Source organism: Erpetoichthys calabaricus, chromosome 4, assembly GCF_900747795.2.
Source record: "Erpetoichthys calabaricus chromosome 4, fErpCal1.3, whole genome shotgun sequence".
In the NCBI taxonomy this organism is placed as follows: Eukaryota; Metazoa; Chordata; class Cladistia; order Polypteriformes; family Polypteridae; genus Erpetoichthys; species Erpetoichthys calabaricus.
This window is the reverse complement of record NC_041397.2, coordinates 108,005,014-108,029,341: the sequence shown is the minus strand read 5'-3', so window position 1 is coordinate 108,029,341 and position 24,328 is coordinate 108,005,014.

Genomic DNA, 24,328 nt, shown 5'->3' with positions numbered 1-24,328 from the left:
CACCAACCATGGTCATTGCTGCTCTTGTGAAAAGAATGGAGATAAACGCCATCAAATCAAAGAGGGAGAGGTAAGTTCACAAACGTGACTGAAAAAAAAAAAAAAAACGGTAAGTTATACAAGTAGCAAAAATTTACCCCGGGTGTTACAGACTCAAAGCAAATATGTTTTTATTATATAATAGTACTAAAAATAGGAGCTCACAATTCAAATAGGGGAGAACTGGGGTTTGAACCCACAACCTCTTGATTATAAGGCAGCAGTTCTTACCTCTGCACCAGCCAAGCAGATACTTCCATGTTGTAGCGATTGGTATTTGGGCTTGGGTTTTTAACTCATTGACAGCAACATGTAAGTTGAATGATTTCTTTTTCTTTGGTTATATTTTTGAATGAAAGCACAGTTATTTTGTTATACCTTTTGTAAAAGTGTTTGATATTTGAACTCCAGTCTGCACATATTATACCTGTACGTTTCAAATCAACATTTTATTAATTTTTACTATAACATGGTGTCACATACGTGCACATGGGAAGCAGCTAAAGGGCCTGAATGAGAGTAATTCCATGCCAAACCAGGGGGTGGCAGAGTGCACTAACTCTTTTCTCAGTCCTCTGCAGACCAATTACAGGAAATTCTGCCTGGTCTTGATGACGTCACTTCCAGTTCCAGTCTCAATGACACCACTTCCAGTTCCAGCCCCAGTGATGATGTCATCTTTTTGCCAACAAGACAGTTCTGTTATGGACTCCGATCAATATACGTACATCTTTGTAACCATTTATTCCATTATATACAGGTGGCTGCCCCAAATCTTATTTTTTTGTGTGGCTCATTCTCATTTCTGTTTTAGTTATCTGTTCAACATTTCTTGCCTTGCATTTCCTGTCATCCTGCATTTATCCAGATCATTGTAGACACAGAACACACATGAAATGCATGTATTCCAAATAACAATATATTATTTACCCTATACAACTCCAGGCACCTCACACCCAGATAAACAGATTTGAGCTGGGAGAAATACATCTGCGTCGGTGGGGGATGGGATAGCAGTCTGCTTACTGCTTGTGCTGAGTGACACATTTGCAAAACAAAGACACTGATGGAGAGGTGCAAGGAATTTAAGGTGGCCCACATTACAACTGTTTTCATAGGCTTCAGGGATTCTAGTGTTAATGTAGATATTGTGACCACAGGGGGAGCACCAGAGAGCCCCAAACTACAGACACAGTAATACAGCACACACTACATGAATAAAATAAAGGAGTTTTATTCTACCAAAGCATTTTCCACAATCACCTCTCCAATAATAAGCCACAATAATACAATAGAACACAATAAACCAACAATTCTTCCTCCTTCTCCACCTTCGCTGAGTTTTGCCTGCTGTCAACCTCAACCTTTTATGCCGGATTTGGGAATACTTCTGGTGCCATTCTGTCTCCTCTAGGAAGCACTTCCAGGCCATAGACAAAGTAGCATGGTCCTGTCCAGACAGCGCCCTCTACTGATCCGTAAGGACCCCTACAGGGCTGCACTTCTGGACTCCATTCCCTAGCATCCTTACAGGAGTCCCGACTGGGTTCTCATATAAGAACCACTGCCACCTAGCACATGACAGATGGAACCAACTCCCAAGTTCTGGCCTCCGCTGGTCCATCCATTATTTTATACCAGCTGGACACAGAGTTATCTTTCCACCTAGCCGGCCAATCTGTTCATTGTTCCTCTCGGGCCTCCCGTCTAGGTACTAACCCATGTCCTCCCTGGCCAGGATGCCTATTCTCCTCCTACAGTATCTTTTACTTAGCAAGGACATATTAAAACCATAGCTAGTCATTTTGCTCAAGTTGTTTTTTTGTGTTGGGACTACTTAATAAAAACTTGTGTCCTAGAGAAGGAGATGTGCACTCAGTGAAAGTGACAACTGTTTCAGAAATACAATGGCTTACAAGCTGTCAAATTGAACTCTGGCATTCCAAATTTCTACATTCTTATTCTACTAGGGGGCTCCGCCCCCTGCTCGCTTCGCTCGCCAACCCCTGGCGTTGGGGCATGACAAAGAGTGAGATGTATGAATTAGATATAGAATAGTGTGCAGGTTTGGATGATGCCTATATAAATAAAAAATAGAGTGTTTGGCATAGAGTAATGTTTTATTGGAATATTTCTTTGTATACAACATTAGTAGTAAAGATGGTGTCTTGTCTTTGAATGGGTTCAGAGAGTTAGATGCCAACCTTGTCCGGTTTAATGGGGAACTGTCGGCGTTTCAATGTAAAAGGTAAATCCAGGTCAGAACTCGTAAGGTCAATTCTAGGAATGAGAACAGTATTGTTAGCATGTGATTCTGTAAGAACTGTTGCTTGAATAACACCGTTTTTAAGGGTAAGGTTGTGTTGTGGTCATCCATCTGGGTTAATAGTGTTCAAATATTCTAAGGGGAAATTCAGATGTTCATTGTTGTCATCAGAGTCAACTTTGTCAGAGCTTAGAAAGAGCCGTGTCTCTCCAGGAAATAATGAAATGACCTGGTTATTAATGTGATTAACATTAATATTTTTTGGACATAATATAGTGCGTTTTGTTAACCACATATGCGAAAGCAGTATGGGCCATTGCCTTTTGGTGGCCTGATATGTACTCCGGTAGATGCAAAAGCAAATGAACTATTGTAGGATCTAATGCAGTTCATAAAGTTTTTATTTTAAGGCACATCGTTAGTTAGAAGCTTCTGTAGATATTCAGGATATGAATGTAAAGGAGGCAGTCTAATCTGATCCTTTTGACAACAACGTGTAAATTCATTATTTGTATTGTCAGTTGTTTCTTCAGGGAAGTTAAGTGAATGACAATGATTGCAAATGACATTCATTAATCCCAATGAATTTTCCTCAATAGTGGACTCATTATTGAAGGCGTTGTCTTGCGTTGATGTCTGCGACGGGCATGTTTTGCTTGTGGCGTTTGAGTGCCGCGTTGTTGCATGTCCATTATTTGTGACGCGCTATTTTGTAGTTTTAATTGATTCGCCTCCGCTTTGCCAAAAGTCCGTTTCAGTCTACGTCGTGCATTGTTTGTATCGAGCCTTGTCCGTTTTTGTATATCGGTCAGTTGAGCTTTCTGCTTGCTTTTTTCTGGCAGGTCATATGTGCGTTGTACACGTCTTCGTTCATTTATTCTGTCTATTCGCTCCCTTTTTTGTATGTCTGAGTCGCGAGCTCTTTCTTTTGAAATCGTGCTTGTTTCGATGCAGCACTTTGAGACGCGCGCTGTATGCGTCTACGTTCATTGCGTCTGTACATTTGGGCACGTCTCTGTAACGGGGTAACTTGAGCTTTGCGTTTTTTGATCCGAGACATTTTTTCTCCCGGAGTTTCCGAAGCGCGTTGTATGCTCCGCCATGTATCTTGTTGTTTCATTCGTGTTCGTGTGTTTGGTCCCATTATCCGATCCGAATCGTTTTGTACCCATGACCGTGTATTCATGACTTGTTTGTTCCTCAGCGTGCGAAATATGGTTAAGTAATAAGGAGGATCGCACTCACTGTTAATATGGAGCCTTTTCTGCAGTTGAACGGTTAATAGTGCTTTATTGTAAGGAGATCCACCTATGCTGCCTAGTGTGAAGGTGTTGAGATGACGTATGTTTAATATGGACGTTTCCTTTAGATATGTGGCTTTGGGTGTCACTTCTTATTGATGTGTGTGGGGGGGGGGGGGGGGGGGTTGAGGATTGTTGTTGCGCGAGCGTCTTCTTTCTGTTTGTGTTCCAGGGGCTTGTTGAATCCCCCACTTTGTGTGTCCCGTCCGTTGCTTGTAGGGTGTGTGGGGTGGTTTTGTGTTCTTTTTTTTTGTGTTCCATGGGCTTGTTAAATCCCCCTCTTGGTGTGTGTCCCGTCCGGTGCCTGTAGGAGGGGGGGGGGGGGGGGGGGGGGCCTTGCTGTTGTGCGCGAGCGTCTTCTTTTTTTTTGTGTGCTAGTTTCGTGTGCAATGGGTTTCGTGCTTTGCCTGCGTTTGACTCTTTTTTTCTGTGGTCTTGTCCGCCTCTCGCGGCCCCTCATCCGCTTCTCGCGGCCCCTCATTTCTTGGGGCGCCTGCGCAGTACGTCTTTTTGCGGCTACGGCCCATGGCCGGATGTCCCTGCGTCCATCCGGTTTAGCATTCTCGGTTAGTAATATGGATTCTGGTTTTACCTGAGAAGTGAAATTCTGAGGATCTATGCTCAGTGAAACTGAAGTAACAAAACATTTTATTTGTTTTAGCATGTGCAGAGCTGATGAATCTACACAATAGAAAATGACTGGTTGTTTTTTTAAACATGCTTTAAAGCACATGTACAAGTAACTGCTGCACTAACATCTTTTCCTATCAGATATACAGTAGCAATTCCCATCCCAGTGATGCACTAGCACCTTGCCCAAAGCTATTTCCTACTTTCTACCCAATGGTGGTGGAATAGGATTCCACTCCTGAGCATCTGAATCAAACAAAAGTACAGAAAATTGTAACAAATATTAACACTATTTTATATACAATTCTCTTTGTGTTTTCACTTGCAATTTATCATATTACTCTTTCAAATTTAAAGCTACAGGCTGATATGTCATAGATCTAATGTAACAAATATGTACCATAAAGCAACAGCGATATAGCAGGTATTTTCAACCTTTTACAGAAAGTTTACTCAAACCTAGGAATCACAAAGTGCTACATTGTATTACTTTAAAACAATATATGACTTGAAAATAGGAGCATTGTGATTCAATGCACACATTCCCACCCTTATCACCGATGACCAACATTTTTTAACACTATGAGTGACTACATTTGTATTTAAATGCAATGCTATAGCTGTATATAAAGTATCTTGAAGATGGCATTGAAGGAAGGTAACATGGTGTTACTGTCTGTTAAGTCTTGTCACTTATTTGTAAATTGTTTATTTTTAAATGTATTCCCATACTGATTTATTGCACATAAGATTTTCAATGCCAAACCGGTTCTCACTGGTTTTTCTGACTTCAAGGTTGGAGTTTTTACCTACACATCTGACCTTACTGTGGCAGGACATCAGTGTAAAGGTGTACATGACACTGGAGCTAAATACGCAGGTAGAGGGAGACACAGCTAGAGTGCAACCAGCACCAGCAGAAGAAAGCAGGCCACAGAGCTGTGACTCTCCTCCATTTCAGGAGACATGACTTTCGCCCATCACTACCAGGTATGTTTCTTTCACATGTCCAATCGTTGTGCAATAAAATGGATGAGCTTCAATTACTTATAAGCTCTAGAAAATGATTATTCACTCACTTCAGTGTTTTGTTTTACTGAGACTTTGCTAAATGATTTAATTTGCAAAGAGGCATCAGTCTTCGTCATAAAGGTGGCAAAGAGTTTCCTTATGAACAATTCATAGTGCACAGATATTAAAGTGCCTGAATTTCTAACAATTAATTACAAACTGTTTTACATGCAGAGAGAATTCACATGTGTCATTCTAATCGAAGTTTATATGCTGCTTCAATCAAGTACCTCATGCAGCTTTTAGCTGACCAAGTCTTAACTGCGGATGCCAGATAATTATTTTCATCATCTATTATCTTTTGTTACTTTAATAATTTTCACCTTGGTATTTGAGTTTCTCAAATACAAACAGCTGGAGAAATGTGCAACTACAGAGGGGAAACTCTGGATCACTGTTACAGCACTATTTCTGATGTTTTCCATGCCATTTCACTGGCCCCTTTAGGCAACTTTGACCATGCCAGGATATTTCTTATCCCTTCATACAGACAGAAATTGAAATCAGCTAAACCAGAAATTAGGACAGTGCATTAAAGAACCAGTAAAGTTGAGGAAAAACTACAGGATGGACTGGATTCTTTGGAAGGTATTCACAGATGAATAAGACAAATACACAAACACAGTTATTTCTTACAAAAGCTTTTTTAAGGAAATTTGTATTTCAACTGAAACAATTAAGAAATACAATAATGAAAAACCATGATTTTCTAAAAATCTGCCTGTCTGACTGGAATGTTTTAAAAGTGATCTCTGGTTACAAATGCAAGCCTGCCCTGCCACAGTCTAAACCCTCTCTACCTGACCAGTTGAACAGTTTTTATTGCATGTTTGAGAAACACCCTTCCACCACTCAGGACATCAATCCAACTGAGTTCTCCCTCCTACAGTCCAAATGTACCTTCTCTTGTAGAATTTCAAGCATGAAGCCTATTTGCTCTTTCAGAGACAGAAATCTCATAAAGCTCCACTCCATCTACACTAAAGTATTGTTCTAATCAGTTAGCTTCTGTATTTAAATACATTTTCAATTAGTCTTTGGCTCAATGTAAGGTTCCTGGCTGTTTCAAAGAATCCATAATCATTACTGTGCCTAAAAGCAAAATAATTACAGTTTAAATGATTACAGGCCTGTTGCACTGACCTCAGTAATAATTAAGTTATTTTAACATCTCATTCTTCAGTATGTAATATCTGTCACAAATTCTATTCTTTACCCACTTCAGTTTGTTTACTGTGCCAACAGGTCAGTGAACATGGATCTCTACTATATCTTATAGATTTTAGCTGTGGATTTTATTTCTGCATTTAATACAATCACACCAGAGCTACTCAGTATGCATCACCGTTCAGGAAACATGCCATGTGTAGACTATATTCACCTGCGAAACCATTTCTTTTAGTCATTACCATCAAGGAAACGTTACTAGTTACTAAAGGCAGAAACTACTAGACATAGAAACATTTTTTCCTACTGCAGTCCTAATTTCTAAACTTCTCAATTCAAAATAAATTATGTTTATGCTTATTTTATATAGGAGTTAAAGAATATGCTGTATTACTGAGCATAAGAGCAATTCTGCTTTGCTATACTGTTTTTATATATCTCTGTTTACTATACATAATGATGTGATAGAGATATGTATTGTATATTGTGCTGTTTAATTCTGTGTATCTTGTTAGTGTATGGAGAAACAAAAAATACTGAAACATATCAGTGTTTCACTGGACTAATAGTAATTCATTACCTGAGTATATTTTATTTACTCCATAAAAATAAGGTCCTTTACAAAATAATACACGTTTGGCTCCCTGTTTAATCTCTTATTCCACAATTTGGTGCTTTCACTACTTCCCAAATAGGGTTTCCACTTATTTCTGTAGTTGACTTTATTGTATTTAGGGCAAAAGAACACCAAACCTTCAAATACAATGATGTCATTTCCATGGCTTGAGAACTAAGAACATTTTAATTTGGACAAAAAAAAACTACCTGAGTAAATGTTGAGCAGCAAGGCATCTCACATGGCATGAAAGTGGATTAGTACATTTACTTTTAAATGTCTTTGTACAAAGTTCTTGGGTGTCAAATCATTAATCATTAATTATAATTATTACTATTATTAGTATTTTACTAAATCTTATTTTCCATGTGTCTTTTTTGATTAGCTCCCGTTGAATAATTTATTGGTAACCGAACATGTAGTGCACATGCAAAAATTACTGATAAAACAGGTAACAACTGGCAATTTTCGATACCAAAAGTTTACTCTCCGCCTTCAGTCACAGATCACCCCAGTAAAACAACAATAACTTGTAATATACCCACAACCTTAAAACACAGACTTATGACATCACTGTGCATGAGAAAACATCAGGGAGGCGGCTACACATGTATGTTACTGTAGGACAGGCTGGCATTTTGTATTAAATCAAAAGAGAAATGTGCAAATATGACGTGATCCATGATAGATAGATAGATAGATAGATAGATAGATAGATAGATAGATAGATAGATAGATAGATAGATAGATAGATAGATACTTTATTAATCCCAATGGGAAATTCACATTCTTCAGCAGCAGCATACTGATACAATAAATAATATTAAATTAAAGAATGATAATAATGCAGGTGAAAAACAGAAAAACAGACAATAAATATGTATAATGTTAAATGTTAACGTTTACCCCCCCGGGTGGAATTAAAGAGTCGCATAGTTTGGGGGAGGAACGATCTCCTCAATCTGTCAGTGGAGCAGGACAGTGACAGCAGTCTGTCGCTGAAGCTGCTCTTCTGTCTGGAGATGATACTATTAAGTGGATGCAGTGGATTCTCCATAATTGATAGGAGCCTGCTGAGCGCCCTTCGCTCTGCCACAATTGTTAAACTGTCCAGCTCCATGCCAACAATAGAGCTTGCCTTCCTCACCAGTCTGTCCAGGCGTGAGGCGTCTTTCCTCTTAATGCTGCCTCCCCAGCACACCACTGCGTAGAAGAGGGCGCTCGCCACAACTGTCTGATAGAACATCTGCAGCATCTTATTGCAGATGTTGAAGGACGCCAGCCTTCTAAGGTAGTATAACCGGCTCTGTCCTTTCTTGCACAGCGCATCAGTATTGGCAGTCCAGTCTAATTTATCATCCAGCTGCACTCCCATGTATTTATAGGTCTGCACCATCTGCACACAGTCACCTTTGATGATCACTGGGTCTATGAGGGGTCTGGGCCTCCTAAAATCCACCACCAGCTCCTTGGTTTTGCTGGTGTTCAGGTGTAGGTGGTTTGAGTCGCACCATTTAACAAAGTCATTGATTAGGTCCCTATACTCCTCCTCCAGCCCATTCCTGATGCAGCCCACGATAGCAGTGTCATCAGCGAACTTTTGCACATGGCAGGACTCCGAGTTGTATTGGAAGTCTGATGTATATAGGCTGAACAGGACCGGAGAAAGTACAGTCCCCTGTGGCGCTCCTGTGTTGCTGACCACAATGTCAGACGTGCAGTTCCCAAGACGTACATACTGAGGTCTGTCTTTAAGATAGTCCACGATCCATGCCACTAGGTTTGAATCTAATCCCATCTCTGTCAGCTTGTCCCTAAGGAGCAGAGGTTGGATTGTGTTGAAGGCACTAGAGAAGTCTAGAAACATAATTCTTACAGCACCACTGCCTCTGTCCAAGTGAGAGAGGGATCGGTGTAGCATATAGATGATGGCATCCTCCATAATCATATTGGCTGTGCCTGCACCAAATCGGAAAACTTAATTCCTTGGGGTACAGATAACAGGGGACCTACATGATGCATTTCAAATGTTCTACATGTGTTTTGATGACCTGTTTCATCATATTCAGCCCTTTGTTCGTCACTCTGGCACAAGCATAACCAGCCTTTATTTAAAATTCACCATTTGGGAATTTTGTAGTTGAAATTATTTTTGCGTGTGCCTTGTCTCCAAGTCTGATGCAATTTTCACTGATATGTCAAGTGTAAACCCACCTTTAGTGGAATGCAGCTCATGAATTTCCAAGGGGTTTCCCCCCACATCCCCCTGTACCAACACATATGTTAATAGCAGTTCCACTTGACAGTAAAACAATCTCCTTTTGTATCTGTTACAATATTAGTTTAAAGTTTCAATGTGGTCATTTGCCACTGGCGAACTATGTAGAAATGATAATCGCCAAAGCCTATTTTTCATCACATTTGCAACCATTTTTGTTGCAATCTGGAGCTCTGTATTGGGTATACATTCAAAAATGCTATGTTTAAGAAAACAGATCAACAGTTAGTCACAGACTCTCTACTGCTAACAAACATCAATCAATGCCATTTTTACATTACTTGAACTGAAATATGCAGTCTATATAAAAGCCACCATAAGTTTATTTGTGCTCCTTTTTTAACTTTATTGTAAAGTGCTGTTAAAAAATGTATATAAACGTAATTACATTCTATTATTATTATTTCTATCTATTATTTGACTCAATAAACAAAATAAACAAAAAATGTGATAATTGACTCCTGAATGAAGTAAATAAAAATGTGAAATGCTCCAACTTTCATATCAGTTAACTTAATTGTTGAACGCTCCTGAATGTTACATCATGCATATAATTTCTAACTTGTTACTTTCTGTTATTCTGTCTATTATTTTGATGTAGAAATTTTAGTTTATTATTGTGTTTCATTATGCTGTAAAACACTTTGGCTGCCTTTGGCTATTGAAAGGTCCTACAGAAATAAACTGACAATGACAAGAAAAATATTAAAACAAAAAGTTATGTTTTTAGCCTGCTGGACTTATTAGGTGGTAGAGATGAGGAAAAAAATAATGCAAAACAAAACTTGTAACCAAGGCTGCTCATTTCCGTTGAAGATATTAAAAACAAGAATGAAAAAAAAACTAAAAGTCAGAAGTTTTCCAGATAATTAAAATCTCAGGTATGAAAAGTAAAAAATAAAAACATGTAACAAGTACATCAAATCAAATTAAAAATACTGTAACTTATAATTTTCCTGATGCTTTTCTTCAGTCCACATTAATGGCAAAGGTTTTTTTAGCTATATTATTACTAAATTGTTTTGGTTTTTTTTACATTTCTGTACTAATTTCACTGGCCATTTAATTTTAAGTTTAATTTTATGAACTTTTGACCTTTTCTATTTTACTTTTCATTTTAGGTCATTTATCTCAATTAGTTTTTATTTTCTTGAAAATACATACTGAATGATGATCATGACGATAATTACATGGGCAACTTAACCACAAACCTTTTGTTAACAATCTATCACATACAAATAGATTATTAAATATCATTCAAATGTAAGATCAATATAAATTACAATTGGGAATTTGCACCAGAGTATAAAAGTAGAGTCACATTCTATACTTGCAAAAATGACCACTAGCCAAAAATGTTATTTTTTTTAACAAATATTTTTTTCCATCATTGGCGTCCAAGATTATTGTTAGTTGGTTTTCAGAGCATTAGTTCTATTTAAGAGAACTATATGTTAAGAATTATAAGTCATTCTGTTCAGCATAATTCCAAACTCAATGTGAATCAATGATATCACTTTAGTAGTTTACGGTCCACTAAGTACAAAACTAAAAAAGTCAAAACATAAATTTTCTTAATTTTGTTTTAAATGAATCTACTACTTTAATATGTAAACATAATGTAGCTACACTGAATAGTGGTAAAAATAAAATGCTATTTCATTCCATTACTATCAACCATAACTATTTCCTTTGTAATTTCTAAAGTGCTGTCATTTAGAACCTTGATTTATTTTTTATTTAATATCCCTTGAATGTTCCTTCAAATCTGTTCTCATTTAAGTTATATGTTAAAGCTGTACACACAGTCAAGCAATTAAAGTAGAATGAATAAAAGTGCTTTGAAGGCAAAAAACAAAAACAGCATTTTTGGGATAGTACAAATTATGAATTTGAGAAAAACAAAATAACATTATTTGCATTAGTGTTAAAACTGAATGAGTATGATTCAGTTACCCAATAACCTACTTTACCAATTACATACACAGTAAATTCAAAGTGACTCTAAATAAGGAAGTCCAAAAAAAATCTCATAGTAAGTAAAGTTCAGGCAAATGTAGAACTATGAAAAAAACACACTCTTTCTTTAAAAAAGTCCATTTTAAAAGGTAGGTACCAAGTTTTAGTAAACTCACAATAAACCATTTCCCCTTAAAATTTACAAAATCTTACTCTTTTTAAATTCTATGTACAAATCCCATTGACTCATTTAAAGCCAGCTCTTGATCATAAGTGTAGAGAATAGTTAAGTTACTAGTCTTATACAGACAGCCAGAAAATACTTCCATCAATTGACACCATATTCTAATCATTAGTTATCCATGAAGAAAGCATAAAGATCTTCAAGAATTATTTGAACAAAAAATAACAGAAAGAAAATGTATATAAAATGAATCAGAAGTTGTATTCCTCTGCTATTCTGAATACAATGCAAAAGGATAAAATATCAGTTATGAAACTCTTGAATAATTCTAATGATGTATAAATATGTAAACATGAGACAAAATATATTTTATGTTCTTTACTTTTCTCCTTTCCTTTGAAACATATGTTTAAAGTACAACATACTTCCTATTTAATCTTTCACCACTCTTTCTCAAAATTACGTAGTTCCAACGAAAATTTAAACTAGTGACAATTCTTTTGTGGGGATTTCCTTTACAACATTGCACAGCAGAATTTAAGACAAAATAAGTAAAAAAAATCTACACAAAAGATTGTTCATACATTTCAGTTTTCCATTAACCCATAACTCACTTAGTGGAAATTACATAGATTTTACCATAAAATGATTTCCTAAAAATCTAAATGACAAAAGAGATGTTACCGCTAAGAAAATGAACACATAAAGTGTTTTAGCACATAGTGTGGAAAAACATTGTACAGGTAATGAGTGAAATAGAAAAAACATTCTAGTGGGTCTATAACAGGAAACTTTAGCCACATTATGAAAACCAGTTTACTTTTTGACAGAGTCCTATAGCTTGTTATGACCTAATTTTTAAGGGAGGTTTGGAAACACTTCACCACATTTGGCAGGAATTCATATAAATCTATGAAACAAAACTTAGTCACTTCTAAAAAAAAAATACAAGTTCTACTCATACCACGTATCACACATATTGCACTACATTCTGCCAATTATGTTATGAATTTCTTGAAAACCCAAAAACAGTGCTGAGGTTTATATCAAAGTAAACAATTACGTTATTGTTAACATTTCCTTTGATTAATTTAAATGTCGAAACACCACTGAAATCAGGTTTACCAGTATCTCTGGTTAATTTTAATAGAATTTATCCATTCATCATCAAACCTTGCTAATGTACTTTAAGTCTTTAAGGGCTAGAACCTACAGCATTTTGGTGGGAACTAACTTAGGATGGGGTGTCAGTCAACCTCAGGGCATACTCATGTACCTACACTTATTCCTACATGGTTTAGGGTCATTAAATTATAACACTAAAAAATTACACTTTATTTTGGATGATTCAATTTCCAATTAAACTTTAGTTATTGATCTAATCACATTAGAATTGCCCTACTTAGCTTAGAATATGAAAGGTAGCAAGGTTAAGGGTTCAGTCATGGAAACAATCCCCTAAATGTATTAGTCCCCATACACATTTGAGACAATTTGTATAGGTCACTTAAAAAGTAGATTATCTCTCCCAGCACACTTCTGTATTTATCCATATTATCATGGATCCTGGTTAAACCCAGCAGTCACTAGTGACTTCTGTCTAACTTTTACTATCTCCCTGTCATAGTAGATAATTTACCCAAAAGTAGCACTAAGAAAATATAAATATTGAAATTGTTGATGTGTTCAACCCTAAATAAATTGCTGTAAATTGAATAATAAACCTTATCATTCACACTAAGCAAGTAATTCCAGTCAGCACCATTTAATATTCAATGTACCAGTAAACTACTGCAGTGTATGATTAGGTTATGATGCAGGGTATTTCACAATTCTTGGTAAATGGTGTCACAAAAATTAACAGATACTAGTGCAATTAATATATACATGACTTAGTATTTTTGATATTTAAAATAAGTAAATACAAAAATAATATTTAATTAAACTATATAACAATGAATAGATTAATGCATGATGGAAGTTCTATTTTACAAATCATACCAGAATCACTTTTATTTTGTAGTAAAATCTTTGATTTTTGCAAGTCAAATACCCAACAGCTTAGTTTACACTTGTTTGCTGAAAGTTGTCAGAAGTTTTTTTTTTTTTTTTTGGTTAAGTATTTTATTACATTCTGAATCAGGAGTAGGTACCCCATAGGTACTGCTGTTCTGAAATACTGTTAGATAATTTCTTTGGGGATTTGTCATTTGTCTTTTTCTGCATAGTTATGTGTCTCTAGCATATTAGGGAAAGCATGAGCTATCTTATTGCTTTTAAAGCTGAGCTACACGTCTTTCTACTGTTACTGTGTACTGTCATGATGTCCTTTCTAAAACTGGCTAAATTGGAATGTAACTGTTGTAAATATTAGCTCACGGTTACAAATTAATAAGTGGATTTTCTTCTTTGGTCTAGGTCTTCCTTCTCAGCTACACAATTGCTTTTTTTGTAGAATATTCAACCATGCACCAGTATGCCATTTTAATAATTGTTTTAGACAATTTCAGATAGGAAGTCAGGCCATCACTGGGTCTGCAATTGTTTGTCAGTGTCTTTACAATAAACAGCTAAATTTCCTCACTATCACTCTCCACTTTACCTCACTCCACAAATATAATAATGTTAACAAGTACATCTTGCGCTCACTGTTGAAACACTTGGGGAATGCAAATTGCAATGCAAGTTGGACAAAGAAGGAAAAAAGAGGGGGGAGACATGTCCAGAGGAAACAGGAGAGGAGGAAGGTAAAGAGAGTGGAACTGAGGGTTGGAATTTTGAATGTATGACTGGTAAGGAGAGAGAGTTGGTCGATATGATGGAAAGAAGGAAGGCTGATATATTGTGCGTGCAAGTGACTAAATGGAAGGGGAGTAAGGCCAGGTGGATTGGATAAGGATTCAAATTGTTCTATCATGGTGTGGATGGGAGGAGAAATAGGTTAGGGGTTATTCTGAACGAACGGTAAGTCAAAAGTGTTTTGGAAGTGAAAACAGTGCCAGAGTAATGATTATGAAGCTGGAAATTGGAGGTGTGATGATGAATGTTGTTAGAACATATGCCCCACAATTTGGATGTGCAATGGATGAGAAAGAAGATTTCTGGAGTGAGTTGGATGAAGTGCTGGACAGTGTACCCAAGGGACGGAAAGTAATGATTGGAGCAGATTTCAATGGACATGTGGGGGAAGGGAACAGAGGAAATGAGGAGGTGATGGGTAGGCATGGTGTCAAGGAGAGGAATGAAGAAGATCAGATGATAGTGGATTTTGCAAAAAGGATGTGCATGGCTGAGGTGAATATGTATTTAAAGAAAAGGGAGGAACATAGGGTGACATACAAGAGTGGAGGAAGATGCACACAGGTAGATTATATCCTATGCAGAAGAGTTGATCTGAAGGAGATTGAAGACTGCAAAGTGGTGGCAGGGGAAAGTATAGTTAGACAGCATAGGATGGTGGTCTGTAGGATGACGTTGGAGATCAAGAAGAGGAAGAGAGTGAGGGCAGAGCCAAGGATCAAATGCTGGAAGTTGAAAAAGTAAGACTGCAAGGTTGAGTTTAGGGAGGAGGTAAGACAGGCACTGAGTGGCAATGAAGAGTTACCAGACAGCTGGGCAACTACAGCAGAAGCAGTAAGGGTGACAGCAAGAAGGGTGCTTGGCATGACATCTGAACAGAAGAAGGAGGAAAAAGAAACCTGGTGGTAGAATGGGGAAGTACAGGAAAGTATACAGAGGAAGAGGATGGCAAAGAAGAAGTGGGATAGTCAGAGAGATGCAGAAAGTAGACAAGAGTACAAGGAGATAAGATGAAGACAGAGGTGGTGAAGGCTAAAGAAAAGGCGTATGATGAGTTGTATGAGAGGTTGGACACTAAGGAGGGAGAAAAGGACCTGTACCGGGAACAAGCTTGGAAAAATGTGCAGCAGGCTAGGGTCATAAAGGATAAAGATGGAAACATACAAGCATGGAGGGTGTGTTGAGCAGATGGAAAGAATACTTTGAGAGGCTGATGAATGAAGAGAATGATAGAGAGAGAAGGTTGGATGATGTGAAGATAGTGAATCAGGAAGTGCAACGGATTAGCAAGGAGGAAGTAAGCTATGAAGAGGATGAAGAATGGAAAGGCTGTTGGCCCAGATGACATACCTGTGGAAGCACGGAGGTGTTTAGGAGAGATGGCAGTGGACTTTTTAACCAGATTGTTTAATGGAATCTTGGATAGTGAGAGGATGACTGAGGAGTGGAGAAGAAGTATACTGGTACCAATTTTTAAGAATAAGGGGGATGTGCAGGGCTGTAGTAACTACAGGGGGATAAAATTGATGAGCCACAGCATGAAGTTATGGGATAGAGTAGTGGAAGTTAGGTTAAAAAGGAAGGCGATGATTAGTGAGCAGCAGTATGGTTTCATGCCAGGAAAGAGCACTACAGATGCAATGTTTGCTCTGAGGGTGTTGATAGAGAAGTATAGAGAGGGCCAGAAGGAGTTACATTATGTCTTTGTGGACCTGAAGAAACCATGTGACAGGGTGCTTCGAGAGGAGCTGTGGTATTGTATGAGGAAGTCGGGAGTGGCAGAGAAGTATGTAAGAGTGGTACAAGATATGTACGGGGGAAGTGTGACAGTGGTGAGGTCTGCGGTAGGAGTGACACATGCATTCAACGAGGAGGTCACATGGCATCAGGGATCGGCTCTGAGCCCGTTCTTATTTGCAATGCTGATGGACAGGTTGAGAGATGAGATTAGACAGGAGTCCCCTTGGACTATGATGTTTGCTGATGACATTGTGATCTGTAGCGAGAGTAAGGAGCAGGTTGAGGAGACCCTGAAGAAGTGGAGGTATGCTCTAGAGAGGAGAGGAATGAAGGTCAGTAGGAACAAGACTGAATGCGTGTGTGAATGAGAGGAAGGTCAGTGCAATGGTGAGGATGCAGGGAGTAGAGTTGACGAAGATGGATGAGTTCAAATACTTGGGATCAACAGTACAGAGTAACAGGGATTGTGGAGGAGAGGTGAAAAAGAGTGCAGGCAGGGTGTAGAAGATGGCCAGAAGTAACTTGTGACAGATGGTTATCAGCAAGAGGGAAAGGGAAGATTGGGTGAGATGAGGATGGACAGGACTAGAAATGAGAACATTAGAGGGTCGGCTCAGGTTGGACGGTTGGGAGACAAAGTCAGAGAGGTGAGATTGCGTTGGTTTGGACATGTGAAGAGGAGAGATGCTGAGTATATTGGGAAAAGGATATTAAAGATAGAGTTGCCAGGCAAGAGGAAAAGAGGAAGGCCTAAGAGAAGGTTTATGGATGTTGTGAGAGAGAACATGCAGGTGATGGGTGTGACAGAGCAAGATGCAGAAAACAGGAAGATATAGAAAAAGATGATCCGCTGTGGAAACCACTAACGGGAACAGCCGAAAAAAGAAGAAGAAGTTGAGATGCTCGTTGGTAGTTTCTGTTATTACATGGCAAACACCCTGCTTGTGAATTTGCTTCTTGTTCATAATAATGATGTCACAATTTAAAGATTAGTTGTTCTTTTGTTGTCAAGAAGTTAAATTCTCATTATAGAGATTGTTTTTTCTATAAAGTACCCAATTTGGAGACCTGGGGCTTCATGCATAGAATTCGCACTATAACATGACATAAGCACAAAAGCGGAAAAGTGCTTACGCACAAAAAAATCCAGATGCATAAATCTGTGCGCACACCAGCTTTCACATTCTTCCGCTACATAAATCCTGGTCAGCGTGAAAATTAACGCACGTGCACGCGCCTGCTGTCCCGCCCCAACTCCTCCCAGAATTATGCCACTTTGAATATGCAAAACAATATAAATAGCCTTTAAGCTCAGCCTTCTGTGAAAAGACAGTGGCAAAAGTACGAGGGAAAATAGAAGAATTTCAGCGAATACCAAGTGGAAGCAAGGAAAAACTTATTATTTGTTGGTTTAAACAGTGGTATAAACAACAAAAGGAAGTTGATCGAGTCACATAGAGTGTCGGAGAAACTCGAAACTCAAGTTCATAATGTCACACAGTGTCTGAAATAAAAAAGATGTTGTCACATATCAAAGTCGCAGTGAAAAGGCGAGTCGTAGCCCACCGTCTGAGTGTCATATGAAAGCTTATTAGGGTACAGAGAAAAAAAAAAGGCACACAGTGTGAAAAAAGCATGAAATGTCAACTTTAATCTCGAAATTTCCACTTTAATCACGTAGTTTATTTTGTCATTAAAGTAGAACATCAAAAAAACTTAATCTCAAAATCTTTTAATTTACTAGTTTCTCAAATCCCATCCTATCTAAAGTAGCACGTTAAATGCTTTGTTTTCTATTTGATCTTCTATGTGTGTGAATCACTGCGTGCTTCTGGGCTTTCTCTTCCTCCGACAGGACACAGAATCCATTACATTTGTAATATTACAGCTCTCTCAATAATTAAAATACTGAGAAGTATACGTGATATCATTTTCATGATGATAGGTGTTAAAACATGTTATTAAACATGGGAACATGGTGGCGCAGTGATTGTTCATGTCTCACGCAAGATGCTTGCTGCGCCATGCGCGAACTTTGATGAAATACTTTATTACAGAAGTACTGTCTCTTTCAAACGTACTTACCCCCAATTCCTGGCCTTACCTTTCTTTCTCGAAATACCCAATCGCCACACAATCAGCTCTGTAATAGACATTAAGCCATCTGTAAGCTTAGAACGCCGATTCTTCAAAACTTTTAAGGAACATTGAAATATCTTCGTAATACATGTTTAATTATTCTATCCATCTATCCTTCCAGTGTCGCGTCAGCCACAGCAAGAATACAGCACGAGGCAGGAACAATCCATGAGCGAAGCTCCAGCTCCTCGCTAGCGCTGCGGCACTGTGTAGTTAAAGTTAAAGTTTTATCTGTATAATATAATAAGCATATTTTGCTGCATTTCATCTTAAAAATGATATCATCATCATATGTAAATATGCGCTTTATAAAGTGGCTCACGTTGTGCAATATAATGACTGTATCACAAGTTAACAGTGGGGTAATTGTATTTATAAGTACAAACAGTTCTACAAGGAGCACTTGATGGTCTGATTGAGTGCGTTTAGAGGTCTTGGGATGAAACTGTTTGTGAACCGCGAGATCAGTACTGGAAAGACTCTGAAGGGGTTTGTCGGATGACAGCAGTTCAAATAGCGAATGGCTGAGGCAGCGTGTGCTTGATGCTGTATACCGATAATTCTCTTTCCAATCAGCTGCTGTACAGCTGTGATTCACACTCAGATACAGTGATATAAATACTCCGAGTGGTGCAGTGAGAGTAATATGGAAAAAGATGATCTGATGTGGCAACCCCTAATGGGAGCAGCTGAAAGAAGAAGAAGTAGGTGCAGTGAGAGTAACAACGCTAAAGCAGTTATGGTATTTGGAACAGTTTGACAATTCTGTGGACCATTATATTGTTACAGGTTAATTACAATCAGATGCATTAAACTAATAAACAATATGCGGTTAATTTCAGTGTATTTATAAAGCTACGTCAGGGATGTGGATATAAAAAAGAAAGGATAACCACACTGGAACAGAAGCACTGCTTTGACGCTGGGTGCCGCTAGTTTGCAAAACCGAGCAGAGAACTTGCGTACGACAGGATATGAGCTACCGTGGAAATGTGCGTGGCTTTACGCCAAGTTTAGGTTTTATACATCGCAATTTGAACGTGGAAACGTTCTTACGCAACATTTTTGTGCGTACGCACCGTTTACACATGAGGCCCCTGGTGTATTCTTGATCTATACTGGAGAACTCGCTGATTAACTCTTCTGTGCTCTTAAAAATGCTTTTAGAGCTTCCCAAAGTATTCCTGTGGAAAACCTCTGAGAATGCATTAGTCTATAAAAATTTGTTTGCAGATTAACTCTGTAAAGTTCACATCTGCTAATGATAGGTGGTTAAGATGCAAGCTACAAAATGATTATGCTGTGCATAGGGATTCAAGCTCAGGTCATTATAATTTTATGAGTGCTTAAATTGACAATTGATACAAATTCATTTTGGATAAAATCGCTATCATCCACATTAGGTGCATAACTATAGTATTTATTAAAATTATTTTAGATATGAAAAACATACCCATCAAAATGACATAGCTTCCATTAAGATCTAATGCTATATCTCATGCCATAAATGAGACTACCTTATGTACTAAGATTCACTCACTTTTGGCTTTCTTTCTATAGCTGGAGTGAAAAATTTGAGTTGGTCCTTATTTGTTAACTAAGTCTCTTATAAAAAATACCACCTTAGCATTTAGGCCACTTAGGTGGGAGATTACCATTTCTTTTTAGGTTGTGATTGAAACCTCTGATATTCCAGATTACAAAATTCAATGTTTGGATAGAGACAGGTACTGCTTTTGAATGTTTGAGGACATTTTGTAATTTAAAAGTAAATGTAGTGTGTTTTTTCATAATTCCGCTTTAACCTAGGTTTCATATCATTATTGCCAGGTATTAGGGCTAAGAAGCTTGCCGTTATGTTGGCACCTATGATCTGTGTGGGTAAAAACGATAGATAAGGAGTAATCTGCTCTTTTTCCATTCCCCCTACCCTTCCTCAATAATCTAGAATTGAAAGTCATGAAAACAAAAGAATTGATGGTAGACTTTAATCAAAGTTTATTCTTACCTTTTAACACACCAGCTGACAGGTTGTAAAAGTTAGTTGAACATTTATGGTTCCTGGCCACCACCACTTACAGCACTCTAAAATGAGAGGTCAACAAATCTCTCATGGTCAATAAAGCTTATTACAATAGAGGTTTTGCTTCCTTCCTCCATTAAATAAGTTTCATGGGAGTTGGTCTCGTCAGTTGTAGGAGATGGAGGTCTAGACAGATCTCAACTAGCAGCTGTGTTATTTTACTCTTTTATTTTTTACTGTCATGCCAAGGTATCCTGTATTTACTCATCCCAAGAAGATTACATTACACGCAAGTATAAATAAGCATGAGCAACAAAGAAAGAGCTCATTAAAGAAAAGGAAGAGGTGCTGGGGTGACATAAATGATATAAAGAGTTATATAAAGAAAGATATAAGAGATATAAAGAAAGAAATAAAGGACCTAAACAAGAAAAATGAGAAATGGCTTCAGGATATAAACGAAGTGGAAATATGTTTAAGTGCTAAGTTTATTATAACCCCTACAGAAAGTATAGAAAAAACTAATGAAAAATACAGGAAAATACAAGTTAAGTTAGAGAGTAAAATTAGAGCACTTGCTGCTCAGGTTGAAGATGTTAAGCACATGTTTATGACTCGTATTGAAATAGCTGAACAATCGACATCCACCACTGACGAAAAAGCAACAGCTGCAAAATCAGAATGCAAAGTGCTCATTGACTAAATGGCCGTGGTGAAAGATAAATATAGAAGAAACAACATTAGAAATCGAATGTCTCCTAGAAAAACTTCAAAGTCCAAACCCAGAGAAATTCATAGCTGAACCTTTTCTAAAATGACTGGAGAGGACTTCAAATCGGACACTGGGACTCAGCAGCCTACAATGTATGTGGATTGAATGCCTCAAAACCAAGAAGCCAAACTACAGGTTAAACAAAACTTAATGTTGCTTCTCAGACTGAAAATAACCACATTTGTATTTTCCTAGATTTCTCCCATGCAAAAGCTGCTAAACGCGACACATTCTACAAAATTAAATAGTGCCTACACAGAGCTGAAAACAGACACAGCCTCATGTACTCTGCCAAACTGAAAGTAGTTTTACATTTTTAGTTCTCTGGATGAAGCAGAAGACTGATCCCAACATCCTTTTGAAACACAATCATGAGCCATACTGCGTTCTGGAAAGGCAAAGAAGATTCTGCTTGCAGCATGGAACTTGGTCCATTTGTAATGCGATATCTGCTGTAACTATACATTCTATTTCCTTTTCGGCCAACCTTTTTTTTTGGTTAAATTTCAATTATTATATTGAAATTTCTTCCATTGAATATATGTACATTTTGGCAACCACAAAGTAACTACCTATTTACATTGTAAGCTTTAGAAATGTACTATAATATGCTTTTTCAATCTCCATGCAAACTGTTTACATCATTTCCAAATTTTATTTATTGGCACTGCTTAAGATCATATCATAGGTTTATTGTATTTGGACTGTGCTTTCCTATCTCAATTTTAACCTTTTCAATTGGAAAAAAATCTAATTCTTACTTAGAGAACCTGTTCAAAACATTTTTAAAATATGGCAGGATCTAATCAATAACATTTTAGAATAAGCTTCTACATTGGGGAAAAAGATATTCTTTTTTCCTTGGTGCTTTTAAATATTTGCTCTGGTTGTTGGCTGTCCACTCTTTCTCTTGGGTAGGGGTTGAATTTTGATTTGTTAAGTTTGACTTGATTTTATAATAATACATTTTATTTATTTTTAGGTGCCTTTCTAAACATTCAAGGACACTGAACAATAGATAAAACACACATTATGAACAAAACTAAAATACAAAAATTAAAATCAGACAGAGCAATTGTAATCAAAGAGAAAAAGCAGTCTTAAACAAATGAGTTTTAAGTTTAGATTTGAAAAGTGAAAATATTCAATATTTCTAAGCTCAGATGGTAGTGAGTTCCAGAGCTGGGGAGCAGAGCAACTGTATGCTCTGCTCCCCATAGTGGTAAGATGGACGAAGGGGACAGTCAAGTGGATGGAGGAAGAGGATCTAAGGGCACGGGAGGGAATGGCAACATGGAGGAGGTCAGATAGATATGGAGGAGCAAGGTTGTGGATAGCCTTAAAAGTTAACAGAAGAATTTTGAGTTGAATACGGAACTTAACTGGAAGCCAGTGAAGCTGATGCAAAATGGAAGTGATATGGCGAATAGAGGGGGTTCTAGTAAAGACCAAAGAAAAGGAAATTGCAATAATCGAGATGAGAAATGACAAGGCTATGAACGAGGATAGCAGTGGTGTGGGGAGTGAGGGAGGGTCGAATACGATTAATGTTACGCAGGGACTGAAAAGATAAAGTACTGTCAAGGATGACCCCCAGACTCTTAAACTGTGGGGAAGGGGAGACAGAGGAATTATCAATAACAAAGGAAAAATGATCAGTTTTGGATAATGTTGATTTTGTACCAATGAGGAGAACTTCAGTTTTGTCATTATTTAATTTAAGAAGAGGGTGGAAAGGAAACAGTAGCTTTGCTAGTGAGATAGAGCTGGGTGTCATCAGCATAACAGTGGAAGCTAATGTTATATTTACAAAAGATATTGCTGAGAGGAAGGAGGTAAATAATGAAAAATAGGGGCCCCAGGACAGAGCCCTGGGGCACACCTGAAGTAACAGCGGTGGGTTGGGATGTGAAAGTTTTAAGCTGAACAAACTGTGTGCGGCCTGAGAGGTAGGATCTGAACCAGTCTAGTGGAGTGTGGGTAATGCCAATCGAAGATAATCTATTAAGAAGAGTAGTGTGACAAATAGTGTCAATGGCTGCACTCAGATCAAGGAGGATGAGAATAGTAATTAAACCTGAATCAGCTGCCATAAGGAGTGTCGTAAGTAATTTTTATAAGTGCCGTTTCTGTACTGTGGAGGGGACAAAAATTAGACTGGCACTGTTCATACAGATTATTTTGAGATAAATGAGAATGAAGTTGAATGCCCACTATTTTTTTTATTTTTTTGGAAATGAAGGGTAGATTAGAAATAGGACGAAAATTACTGAAATTAGTCGGATCAGCACCAGGTTTTTTTCAGTATTGGGGTTATTGCAGCAGTTTTAAAAGATGAAGGAACAGTACCAGTAGTGAGAGAAGAGTGGATTATAGCAGAGATAAGAGGGACCAGAGAGGGGAGGCAGGCTTTGACCAGAACTGTAGGGAGGGGGTCCAGTTGAAAGGTGGATGGCTTAGACTTACATACAAGATCTGAGATTTCTGAGAAAGTAGGAAGCTGAAAAGAGGAAAATCAGTGAGTTGGTGGGTGAAATTCAAATGAAGTACTGGAGGAATCCGTACCAAAAGACTGGTATATCTTCTGGATTTTTTCATTAAAAAAGGACATAAGGGAATTGCAAAAATCAGTTGAGTAAATGTGAGAAGGTAAAGAAACTGGGGGTTGTGTGATATTATTAAGCAGTGAAAACAATGACTTGGTGTTGCCTTCATTGGAAGAAATAATGTGAGTATAATAGTTAGATTTAGTTTGGGCAATACAGTCCTTGTAATAAAGTATATGGTTTTCGTACATCTCTTTGTGAACAAGGAGTCCAGTTTTTTTATACAACCATTTATGGAAAGTTATTTGCCTCTAATTAAAATCAATAAAAATTAAATAAATAAGTTCAATTGCTGCGCATTTTACGAAATTCAACTTCACAATTTGGTATGGGAATACTTTTGCAAAAGACAACGTGTCTCCACAGTGAGCAGTATGTATATTTTCTAAAATCATTTCTTGCAACCTCCCCATTGTGCACTTATGTAATACATGATACACAAAGTAATTACAATCATATACAGTATATCCCATCAGACCCTGCCAAAACTCTGTTTACTCTTCAGTCTGGTAAATGACTTAAGTTAATCAAGACCAGAACAAGCATATTTGATAATAATACTTACCCATCCTGATGTTATGAGTCTTTTATACTAGTTTGATGTATATATCTAAGAATGTTTTATTAAATTGGGTGTTTGGGAACTTTTAGGGAAGTACAATTACTTTTGTCCTTATATTTTGTGTATTGAAATGTAATAATATGTATGCGGTTCACAAAATCAAATTTAACGCAACT